Source organism: Lepidochelys olivacea (genome assembly GCF_965140295.1).
Source record: "Lepidochelys olivacea isolate rLepOli2 genome assembly, chromosome: 3".
NCBI classification, from domain to species: Eukaryota; Metazoa; Chordata; order Testudines; family Cheloniidae; genus Lepidochelys; species Lepidochelys olivacea.
The window spans coordinates 115,969,756-115,983,036 of NC_140413.1; the positions used below are offsets into that span (position 1 = coordinate 115,969,756).

Below are 13,281 nucleotides of genomic sequence, written 5' to 3' on the forward strand. Positions count from 1 at the left end.
AGTGCAGCAGTAGTGCTTGTGACGGAAGTGGGACTACTGTGTAATCTGTAATTCTGCTTTGAATATCAAGCTATAACAATTTTATGGACGCTGTGACTGGTCAATAAGTGGAAGTTATTTCATATAGAGGGTCTAAGATTTTCCTGTATGAATGCATCCCTTTAGCTGAATAAGGGGCTGTGGGGGGACACCATCCCTGCCCATCCTGGCTAATAACCATTGATGAAGCTATCCTCCATGAATTTATCTAGTTCTTTTTCAATCCCTGTTATGGTTTTGGCCTTCACAACATCCTCTGGCAAAGAATTCCACGGACTAACTGTGCATTGTGTGAAGTAAAGTAACAGGGGCTACAGATAAGAACATCCCCCATCCACACTTGAATGATGACGCTGGGACATAACAGATCAAAGGGCGTTGTTGTAGTAGTCATTGTCGTGGTGGTGGTGTTGGTCCCAGGGTATTAGACCCAATTTTTTATTGGGTCAACTGCTGTTGGTGAAAGAGACAAGCTTTTGTGCTTGGTTTTTCTTCTGGTCTGGGAAAGTACTTGGAGTCACAGCTAAATACATGGTGGAACAGATTGTTTAGCATAAGAAGTTCACACACTATGAAAGACCATTCAAGGTGCAGTGTCCCGTTAACACCTCTGCAGTCAAAGGAGAAAAAAGGGGGGCTAGTGGGTTAGTTTGTTGTAATAAGCTATAAATCCAGTGTCTAAGTCCATGCTTTTTAGTGTTTAGCAAAATTTAAGCTCCCAGGCTCGTCTTTTGAAGGTGTTGTGCAGATTTCCTTTGAGAATGGGGATTGAGAGCTCCAGATATGGAATGATCATTTTGAAAAGTGTTCACCCATGGTTGATAAGGTGTGTTTGTGCATCATCTTTTGTGTGGGTTCTTCTGAATGCATAGTGACAGTTTGTCCCACCAACAACTATGTGGGTGAAATAATTTAGTGCACGAACTGAGGTACCCCACACTTGTGATAGGCATGTGTAGGACCCATGGATCTTGAAAGGTGTGTTGTGGGAGGTATTGATCCTCCTAGCAGTGGAGATATGTCTGCAGGTTTTGTATCTGTTCTGGCAGGGTCTAGTGCTGCTTTGAGTTGGTATCCTGATCTGTAAGGAGCTTGCTTCTGATGAGCTTGGTGAGGTTGTGGAAGAGAGGTGTTTGAAGGCCAGAAGAGGGGATTTGAGTAGGATTTATTTCAGGGTGTGGTTCCCATCAAATGTGGGTTATAATTGTTTAATGATACTCCACCCTGAAACCCATACAGGGTTGTAGGTGACACTAGCTGTGTGAGGCTGGAGGTTTCCCCCCACCCCTGTATTGAAACAGGTTCTCTGTGTATTTGGGTGGCCCTTTCCATGATAGAATCTACTTCTCTGGTGGAGTGTGTATTTCTGGGTGGGGTTTTTTAAAGACAGTTTTAAGTGTTTATAAAGTGTGTATCCCAGTCTTTTTCTCCTTGGAGTATATTCTGTGGTATCTGAGTGCGTGGCTATAGATACTGGAACTGTGAAGGTAAGTGTGGTGATCTGTGGGTTTCTTGTATATAACTGTCTGGTGTACAGGAAATTGATGCTGTTGTGGGAGTGGCTCTGAGTTGATGGATGGGAGGTGGTGGTTGAAGCTGTGGTGGAAATCTGTGAGGGAGTTTAGGTCATCTATCCAGAGGATGAAAATAGCATCAATGTATATTACTGGTTTCTTAGTGCATTTGTCCAGAAATTCTTCCTCAAGGTGGTCCATGAAGAGATTGGCATGTTGGGAAGCCATCCTAGTACCTACAGCTGTTCCCATGGTCTGGACAAAGTGTTTGAATGTAAAATTGTTATGAGCGAGGGTGAAATGGATGAGTTTGGAGTGGATATCTGAATGTAGTCCATTGTCTTGTAGATATTTGAGGCAGGCAGTAATGCTGTAATTGTGAGGCACATTGGATGTCCTCTCCCTATACACTGTGGTGCCAAGGATGGTGTTCTGAGGGAGGTTGTTAATGTTGTGGAGTTTCTCGAGCAAGCAGATTGTATTCTGCCAGAAGCTGACCCTTTTGTGTGGTGAGTGACTTGAGCACGATTTCTATGAATCCTCATATTCCTTCAGAAAGAGTGCCATGGCTGGATATGGTGGGTCTACCTGGCTTCTCTTGTTTTGTGCTTCTTGGGAAGCATGTAGATGGTTTCTGGAGTAAGATCACGGGTGATGAAGTTGTAGACTTTCTCTTGGAGTTGTTTGTGGAGTGATTTGATATCCTTAAATTCTTGGGTGAATTGTGGTGCCATGTCTTGTGAGTTCTTTATAGTAGGTGGTATCAGAGTTGGTTGTTGGCCTTGTTAATATAGTCTTCATGGTTGAGAGCTATGATAGAACCCCTGTTGTCTTTGATCACTACCTGGTGGCTTTTTAGGGACTATATGGCTGTCCTCTCTGTGGTGGAGAGATTGTGGTGGACTTGATGTTTAAAGATCTCAGTCAAATTTTTGTGTGAAGCAATCAATGTAATGATAGTGTGGTCTCACCTGTGGTGGGGTGCCCAGTTGATTCTTTTTTTTTTATGACTGTTGGTGTGGGTGTGGTGGTTGTTTGGGGGGTGGTGTCATTGTTGTGAAAGAATTCTTTGAGGTGGAGTTGGCAAAATTCTTTTAGTTCTCCACATGTTGATATGGTATCAGATTCTGTGGAGGGGCAGAAATTCAGTCCCTTGAGAGTACAGGTAATTCTGCTCTGGTTAGCGGTAGTATTGATTAAAATGGTTAACTTTGGGGTGCCATGTATGGTCCATGGTTGGTTGGTCCTGAACTGTTAATGTCTTTATTCCTACAAAGGAGGGTGAGTTGCTAGTAGCGTGTGAGAGACAGTCTTTAAAAAAAAAAAAAATCCTTGCTGGATCCATGGAATGATAAACCATAGGGAAAGCTAGAGATATGCACAATCTGTTTTTTGCTCAGATATGTTTTTCTGAAATGCATTTATTTTAAATGATACTTTAGCTTTAAGGAAGCTGTTTGGTCGCTGATTACCATGGTCATTTTTCCCCAGAGGGAACATAACCTCAGGCCCTGATGTTAAGTCAGACTTGCTGAGGAAACTGAAGTTAGTACTAGAGGATGCAGCCAAAACCAGTCCGAGAGTTTTGTGTAATTCCATCCTGAGACAAGTGATGACAGGTAGAAACTTGTGATCAAGAGGAGATGCACTCAAAGGTGCAATTAGAACTGTGATAGTGCTGTTAGTCTATAATCTTCCAAATCCTTCTGAAACATCTTTCAGTAGCTTTTGCAAACTTAGTGTTTCTCTGTGGAGTCCCTTGTTTTTAATTGTTTTGATCAAACCCTCCTTATGCTCAGTGAAAACATGAGTATTTTTAGGGTAGTGATTTCAGTGCAGAGACACAGATGTCATTGGGATTCAAGGGCATCAATTCTCCTTCAGTCAAACAACTTTGAGGCTGATGGTAGTTATAGAAGAATTTATGAACTTCCGCAACATGTTTTGGGACTGTATATGATGTTACTTTCTCTAAGGTTTAAATAGTATATTCAACATGCATGTGTCAAAAATTTTAGGATGTTTGCACTTGAGAAGTTCTTTCACCTTTTCATTTTTATATCCTTTGTCTGCCCAAATGGCAAATGCCTTGTGTTTTTTTTGTCCTCCGAATTCTTGGATTGCATCTTCAGCAAGCCAAATACAATATTCTGCAATTCTATTTCATGAAATAGAATCAATAGTTTTATATAGAAATGTGTTTTTCTCATGGTATGGATGGATGCTTGTATCCCTTATCAGTTCATTTCTCAGTTTCAGCTAAGCATTGTGCTGAAATATCAATAGTGTTGGGTTTTTTTTCTTCCTGACTTACAGCATCTACCGGTGGACCTGAATATTTAAATTACTTATAGGTTGAAGTGCTTTGCTTCCTTGATTTAGTATTTTGTGCTACTTTGACGGAATTTTAAGGTTACAACTTATCAAATTCAAATCATTGCCCTTTGATCTTTGAAATCACCACCTACCCCAAAAAAAGCGAAAACAAATATCTTCTGAATGAAGATGCTGCTGAAAAGCCTGAAGCAGGGACAGAAACTAACCGTTGTGCCAATGTTTCAATTATGATTAACTATGAAATGCCTCATTCACAGAATTTATATTCATCAGTGTTCTGTCCTTTCACTTCAGTGCACAATGTTTCATTTAGTGATACATTTGATCTTGAGAAATCCAAAGAAACTGATTTGCTGCACTTAGAACCGATGTGTGTTCAATCTTGCCACAAAGTATACATTTTACTTAAATAGAACTCTTTCATTAGCTCCTAGTCACTTGATTTCTACCACTTCTTAAGGCATTTTAGATAAATCCATACACTTCTGTTGGCTAGTTACTAAGCCCTAGATCACCCACTTACAGTAATATCATCTTTCATGCTGCAGTTAGAATGTTGGATTCATGAGGTTTCCTCAGTGTCAAAGACTGAGAAGTAAGGTGAGCTAGCCAACTTCAAATAGAGCCACATTTTAAAGCACCCATCTACCTTTCAGAAGGTTCTGTATTGTGGCAAACAAGCCCCTACGACAGCTCCTATCACCTGCTTCCTTCTTTTCAATATCTAATGATGATTGATTATATCCACTAACCAAACACCTCTCCCAGTCACCAGTGTGTCTTCCCAGTCCTTTCCAGTCACTTTTCTAAGTTTCTTATTGTTTTCTAATTGTCAAAACAAGAATCTTGATATCCTCATTACTCCTCACATTTTTTACAGTAGTGAAAGTTTTCATTCTGAAGAGACTGAAATTAGCTTTTTCTAGTGATAGCATATATCCTTGGATAAAGTAAAATAGGTCCCTCTATACCCTTCAGTATTAAAATTTGTTACCTGTGCATTAATTTCCTCAGATGTTGATATGTCTATGCTAAGCCATTACTTAGAAGCTAATTTATTATTCTGAATCCTCTTCTGAGTTAAGCACTTGGATGTTGGAAATAATAATACAATGAAAACTATAACACTGATAAAAGTTAACATGACTAATGATGCATAGAGACATTGGAAAAACATCAGTTCACATGTAATGAAAAGAATGCAAACAAAAGTGAATTGTTAGAAAAACTCTTACTAGGTCATATTGATTTCTTCAGTCTGCAGGGTAGTCTCTTCTCTGCGTTATTAATTTAAGAATGGCTTTGATTTGATTACCTATTTAAATGAGGTGAACTGCAAATAAAAGGAATATATTAATTGGGTAATTTTTCTTCCAGTTGGTAATTTTAATCTCCTTCAGCTCCAACACAGTGCTGCGCTGTGTCTAGCCAATCACTGCTACAGAACTGAATTTTGTAAGAAAAGAGTGGCAGGTCAGAAATCAGCAGGCTACAAGTGACCTATCAAGTTGTGAAGGCTTCAGGAGCATAATGTCACTGGAGGTATTTTGATGGTTTGAAGTCAGTTGTTGCCTATAATAAATATTGAGAGTACTCCGCAGAGGACAGTGTAATGTACACTAACAATAATACTTTACATTTCTATAGTGCCTTCCATCTGAGTATCTGACTTCATTTTACAAGCATGAATGAAGTAAGCCTCACCTACATTAGTGATATATGAACCATAAGTGGTGTTATGCCCATGTTGTGGACCGATAAGCTAGGCACACGAGTTATGTCAGTTGACAGAACCTGGAATAAAATTCAGGAGATTCTCAGTCCCTTTTTTTAGCTATAAGAGTTTCCTTTCTCTGCTCTACACAAGCATAGCTTTGCTTGGGAACTTTTGGAAGAGCAGCCAATGCTAGTGCATCTCTAATTTGTTTCTTTCAAAATTTTGTATTCACTTGGACAACATATTTCACTAACACGAGGAGAATTCTACTTATTATCTGATCACATAAATTTGTGTTGAGTGATGAGGTTTTTCTGTTTACTACTCTGAAGCTGTACACACTTCTTGGGCAGAATTCCTAGACCTTGCTAACCAGGAATTGAAAATTAAAGTCTCTAATTTAATATTTCCTGTTTCCTCCTTCAAGGTATATTTGATTCTTTAGTTGGAAAGACACCACAAATGACATGTTTCACACACCACACTGCACTTCCAGACTTAATTCCGGGCTGAGAAAACCATGCATTTAAATCCATTAAATAAATGCAATTAATCTCTTCATATTAACCATGTAAATATGAGGATTTCTGAGTGCTTTAGGGAGTTGTCAGGATTAGTTCATTTTTGTAAATTTAGATGTTACAAGGATAAACTGAGACTGAGAGGGCTGAGTGACTTACTGGAGGTCAAACAGTAATTTACAGTAGTTGAATCCAAACACTTGACTTTCAGACCCCAGCTCTAAGCAATAGACCATAATCAGCCTTTAAGACTTAAGGGTGGGATTTTCCATACCGCATAAGGGAGTTGTGTCCAACTCCCAGTGACTTGGGTGCCTAGCTTCCCCTAGCTTGTGCTCTGTAGAAAATCCAGCTATAAGACCATTTATGAATTTCAAAAGATCACCACCACTATTTTTTATGAAGTGTTGATCTAATCATTTCATAAGCATGTAGCTGGCTTTTTTTCATTGAGTGTGCTGAACAGAGTGTCCTAGCTCAATACCAGTATTACTACATCAGCTTGTCAATCTTAATAGTGCCCACAGGAAAGCATTCTGAAGTGGCTGCTGAATCATGAGCAACAACTGGTATAGCAGGTTATATTAAATGTACCCAATGCCAGCTCATGTTATGCTCAGTGCTATCTCAGCAGCACAAATATTCACTAGAAAAATAAGAGCTGAAAGGGCTTAACTCTCATCAAATCAGTTTTACTTCAGAGCAACTCTGTCTGCCTCAGTGGAGTTACTTTTGATTTACATCTGGGAGAGTGGAGAAACAGATTCAAAGTTCTTTGCCTATTAGACCTGAAATTTTATCTGAAAAGAAACACCTTTATAGCGCATTGGAGTATTGATTGAGACTGTACACTCAGCTGCATTAGTGAAATCTCCACTGAAGCCAGAGTACTGGAAAACAGAATTTGGTCCAAATGTTCAGTTTTGATTGTATTTATTTTTCAAAAAAGTCATTTTAGCCAAATTGGAGAGCGCATCATAGGATAACTAAAATGATAAATGTATGGGAGGGATTCACCCATGAAAAGACCCTTGTGAAACTGGTGACATTTAGCTTTCAGAGAAGACTAACACAACTTGATTGAAATATTTAAACTAGCTAAGGGTTGTTTACTATGTAAACTTAACAAGTTTACTTTTATAATTTAACCATTGAAACAATGTACCAACAGAACTGGCAATTCATTATTACTTTGATTTGAATCAAGACTGTACAACTTTCTAAACAATTTGCTGTAATTCAGCTACAAATTATTGGGCTCAAGGGTGTTCAGTTACATATTCGGGAAGAATAATTCCGTCTACTGGAGGAATTAATGGGTGAAATTTTATGGCCTGTGTTATGCTGGAGATTCCGCTAGGTATCTTAATGGTCCCTTTTGAGTTTTAAAATCTTTGACTCTTCTTTATTTTAATTTAATTGGGCAAAGTAGACATAGGGGGTATTGGTTTAGATTAATAGGTATAAGAATAATTGCAGCTGGTTTTATTTTACAGAGAAAATGCTGAATAAGTAGGATGGGCTTTCTATTAAAGTATTTAAACAAAAATATTAGGTAACTACAGTACAACTTCAGTTAAGCAAACCTCCATTGCTGGGAACTCCCTTTGTTAAAAACAGCAGTGACCACTGATGTCTGTTAATTACATTGAAAATTCTCTCAATCATTGCTTAGCCTGCCTGCCTCAGTTTCTCATCTCTAAAATGGGGGTAATAGAACACTTCCCTATCTCTCAGGGATAAATACATTAAACATTGAGGTATTCAGATACTACAGCAATCAAGATCCTATAATTACCTAAGATTTAGCCAAACTTATGTATCTTATGATGATCCAACAATAGAAGCTATATATGAAATTAAATTAGATATGTTTGTTTTCTGCTTGGGAGCAGCTGACTGAATTTTTTTTGTGGGGGGGTCAAGAAGCACTTAATTGATTTTTAGTTTGTATCCCCATGTTGGCTATGAAGTGTTAGAATGGGGAAAAATACTATTATTCATACACAGGTAGTTTAAGAGGATAGAGATGTCAAGTGTCATTCAAAAGTTCTAGAAATAATAGGCCATGCCCAGCATCAGGACCTACATGATTGTGTAGCTCTAACTTTGTTTCTGAGCCATAGGGAGTATCATTGAAAATACTTACTTACTTGTCTCTGGAGTGATCACAATGAGAGAGATGGTGGCGAGTGATGCATCCATTTTTTTTCTTTAATACAGCTGTTGGTTTGATCAAGGGCCAGACATTTAAAACAATTGTGATTTATCAAATAGAGAGATACTGAAAGAAAATGTCAGTTCCTAGCCAGACTTCTTCAGAGATTGGGATCTGCCACAGTCAAGTGGACTGGAGTCTTATTTTAAAGTCATCTGGAAAAAACATGCTGCTTTTATTATCTTGTCTAAAATTGAAAAGATGCACATTGGGGTGGGGAGGAATTTTAATGCACAAACAATGCTCTTGTCTTTTTCTCATTCTGTTATATAATCTCTAAGTTAAAAAAAAAGCCATTTTAAGGTTTGGGCTCAGAGGCTGGTGGAAAAACTCTCCACTGATCTGCTATAATAGAAAATAATCAGATGCATTTCTAAAGTAATGCTTTGCTTTTTGTGTCATTCTTTACAGACTTCTGTGCTTAATGATTATGAAATAGTACAGATAACAGCAAATTGCGTCCACACCAGTTCTTGTGCTATGTGTGCTCTCCAAATCTCTTGCTTCAATTTGTCTGGGTAACTGGATTGGCAGAAGGAGAGGTGAAAGGCAGAGAGGAATCTCGTTAGTTCAAGTCAAATCTTATTGAAGACATAGGATTGTTCAGACTTGGAGGCCTTTCTGAACATGGAGATGGTTTCACTGGAATTTGAAAGTGACCTACAAAATTTGGCACATGGGGCAGCACTTAATATACATTAGTAGCTGAAAGCCCATGATGTTACATGGGTGTGGCAGCTGAGCCACACAATCCAGTCTGTCGAGTCTACTTCATTACAACCAATGAGATTGTTGTTGCATATAAATTAGCTGTAGAATTAAGATTGGTTGGGTTACCTCTGGACTAGGACTTCTGGCATGATGCAGATATGTGCCTTACTGTATCTGTACACCACATGGGTGTAATTAGTAAAAACAAACTTGCTGAGAATATAAAAACTGGATGGTAACATACTGCAAATCCAGTGATTGAACCTGGTAGTAATCTAAATAAAGAGCTCTGAGCCACACTTGTAGCTGTTTTCATCACTTCACAGTGACTCAACAGACATTCTGTCTGTCAGAGTGACACACACACATTACTCTGCGATTGAGAAATTAAATCCTGTATGATCAGTTTCACTGTTGCATTTCCTCCCTTTTAAACCTCAAAATTGAAGCTCTGTAAAATATTCAAATGAAAGCCCAAAAGTACTCAAAATCAGTTTTGGGTCAACTTTGATCTGCGTTCGCATACCCTGTTCTATGCTAAGCAACGCTGAGGTTTATGTAGATAGGAAACTTCCCTCTTCTCAGTCAGCCTATCTTGCTCCATCAACATCTCTTCCCCCCCCCACCCGCCTTTTTTTTTTTTTTTTTTTTGAAGATAGCTAAGATGAGAAGAAAAGGAGTACTTGTGGCACCTTAGACTAATATTTATCTGAGCATAAGCTTTCGTGAGCTACAGCTCACTTCATCAGATCACGAAAGCTTATGCTCAGATAAATTTGTTAGTCTCTAAGGTGCCACAAGTCCTCCTTTTTCTTTTTGTGAATACAGACTAACATGGCTGCTACTGTGGATCCTGTCATTAAGATGAGAAAGAGGCTCTAAAGTTTGCTGGTGGGGAGGAGTGTAGCTGATTAGTGAATCCCCTGAAAACTTGAATTCACTACTTTTGTATTTCAATACTACCAAGGAGCCAGAAGAAAAAGATGGCTGATCCAGAGAAGAGCTTAGAATTTTAATTTGAACCCTCAAACTTGCAAAGGCTAATTTCATTCTTCCTTCAAGGAAATGGATTGATTTGTATGACTTGTCTTGCTCTTCTCAGAATACTGGGCGGATCATCAGCTGGTATAAATTGTTCTAGCTCTATCAACGTCAGTTCAGCCTTATAAAGGAGGTCTGGATGTCAAACCTATTTTATGACTTAGCAACTGGTCTGAAATTGCTCAAATGCTGACTTTGAATATTTTTTTTTTTGGCTTCATGTTACTGCAGCTGACTATCCCAATTTGTTTCTTGGAGTGAAACTATAAAGCAAAGACATGTATAAATTACAATAGTACTTTTTAGATTTTGATCTTTCTTTCTAAGTCATTCATCAGTGTCTTTGTATTCTCCCCTGAAAGGCCACAAAGTGAAACTCAATTGCTCATTGGATGAAAAGAAAATAATGAATGTATACGATACCAGAGGCCCTTTACCACATATTAAAAACTTCATCTTACATACAATAAGCAGCTTTTTAGATTATATTTAAAAAGTGATTCAGCATTTCCTCCAAAGTTCAGGGGCCTTCAGTTCATATTATAGACATACACAATTTTGGTTATTGTCTGGTATTTGGGGACACAATGAGCAGTTGTCAGGGAGGTAGGTGTGACCTTTTATTTAGTGGGGACTGTCAGGAAGTGGTTGGGAGACACTAAAGAAACTTTGGAGACAGATGTGAACTGGCAGTTCCCAACTGTCATTCGACGTGATGTGTGTACACTCTGGACTAGTGTCTAAACCTCACCACCTTTCCAAGGATTCTCCTTTATTTCTAAGTCAAGACAACAAATATAAATCTCACTCTGAACATTTGAGGAGATTCTTCTAGGGTTTTGCCTGGCAAAACTTTAGCCTCAACCCCAGCCTGTTTGCCTTAGAGAAACTCCACGTTTTATCTTTTGAGCTGTACTAATGAAATACTACTGATGTGGCTGTCGAGATGGGTCCATAGAATAACTTTATATCACCAATGCAGTACCCTAGAACCTACTATCCTGATACAACTGGGATGAATGCCTGAAATAGCAACATTTAAAATGAACACCTGGCTGAAATTAGCAGAATGAATATTTAGTCACTGCAATCAGTTTATATTGTAACGGTGTGTGTCTTATAATTCTAGTGACTATAAATTGTATGTGAGAGTGTTACAGGACAGAAGGTGGTGGCATCTAATTATACAAAGTGTCTGAAACCTTGTGCTGCTGTACTGAAATCTACATTGGTTTCAGTTTAGGTTTTTGTGGTAACTACACTAATTAAATGAAACATACTTTTAAGTTCATCATTTCTGGGATAGATTCTTATTTTCCTTGACTGAAGTGAAATGAAAGTCATCCATCAAATTAGAAATTAAATTTTTTGTGGGAGTGCTCACAGAACAATATTAGGATAGGCCAGTAGTTTAAGTCCCAGTGACTGAAAGGTGGTACCATCTGATGACTGTTTACTAGCCTATGTGAAATGAACTGATCTCAATCAAACTTCTTGTGGAGAAGTGTCCACTTACACAACCACTATTACCATTTGCACTATCTGCATCCTTGCTATCCACCCAGATGGAATCATTGGTAGGGTCAGGGCCTTTGTCTATGAGGAGGGCCCCTCATAGGGACTGTACAATGCAAGTCTTTTTTAGAAGTGCAATGGGCCTGGACTTGGACACTTGACACTTCTCTTTTGATGACGCTTAAGAGAGCACCGTCCACAACAGAAGTGTTTTAATGTCTTTTTCATACAGCGTGAACAACAAGAAATAGTCTCTGATCATGAGAGAGAACCATTTTGGCCTAAACTGAATCACCTTGGTCTCGTTGCTATTGCCATTCTGCTTCCTCAAACCCACCCTCCCAAATGTTCGTTGCCTTTGCATGTGGTTTCACCTCTGTAAGTGGAATGCAAGCTCTTTGCAGAAGGGACCAGCTTTTGTAAACTGTTCTGTAGGGTGCCTAGTACAGCTTTAGGTGCTGTAAAATATACTGAATACTCTTCTACTAATTAATAAGGCAGACTTTTAAAAACATAGCCATGTAAACCCATGATATCTCTAAAAACATGTACAATAGGAAAGCTAACTATTTAGGCCTCAATTCAACAAAACACTTGGGCATATGTTAACTTTGATCTCAATGGAACTACCACCTCCCTTCTTAAAGTCAAGTATGTCATTAAGTTGAAGGGCTAGGTCCTGCTCTTGGTCTTGATGTGAGTTTAATCTGTTGACTGCTATAGGAGCAAAGTCAGGATCTTTAACCGTCAAGATAAGCAGTAACAACTCACAATAAGGGGTGTGCTTACACCCTCTCCTCCATTTCAGAGCTCTCACATTTGGTTTATAAACTGAGACTGAGGAATGGGGACAAGATTTACAGTGGTGTGTGTTTTGGGTTTTTTTGTTACTGCTGTTTTAACAAGATTCTTTTAAATGTTACTTTACTTATTACTAATAAATACCACATCTTTATGTGGTTGGAACTGCTCTTTTTCCAGCTTGACTTTTTTACATGTGAAATGTTTTGAATCAGATACAGAACACACTGTATAATACTAGAAGGAAGTGGAAAATATTTAAAATGGGTTTGCTTAGATTGAGGTAGTATCTCTGAAATATATTTCTTGAGCTCAGTCCTGGAGCACAGCCTGCAGATTCAGGTTGTTCTAGTCACACCACTCTATTAGCCAGGGCTTATAAATAATATTAATTCTAATAATTAATATGCCTATTTCAGGCAGTGTGTGGTCTGCTGTTAGCATATTAGCAAGTCACCAGTTCTGCAGCTGATTTTGATTGGATCCCAATTATGCAGCATAAAACAGCAGATGTTCTTGGTGTAATCTGATAGCCGTTTTTATTCTGTATTTTCTAATGTATAATCAAGGATAGAGGGTTTGATGAGACCAAGGCCTCTGTCAAGCCCCCACCCCACTCTACCTCAGACTGCTCTCTGACCTGAATAAGGAACAAACAGTTCTGCAGTAAAATTGTTTCATTCTGTGCTGTACCTTGTCCTGTTTAGTTGGGAAAAATAAAGATCTGTTTGACAATGTTTTTCCATCCTCTGCAAACTTTCTCTATAACTGGATGGTTGTAGGTGGTATGTGTGGTGTGTTTTTGTTGTTTTTTTTAAATAGGTGAGACAAGAAAAATCCTTGTGCATAAATGTAATGCATCTTACT

General features: G+C 38.5%; 1 protein-coding gene across 2 annotated transcripts in view; it reads left to right on the forward strand.

Annotated features, from left to right (window-relative positions):
- ESR1 (estrogen receptor 1) overlaps positions 1-13,281 on the forward strand; it is a 285,291-nt gene that overhangs the window by 148,580 nt on the left and 123,430 nt on the right. The window lies entirely within an intron of this gene.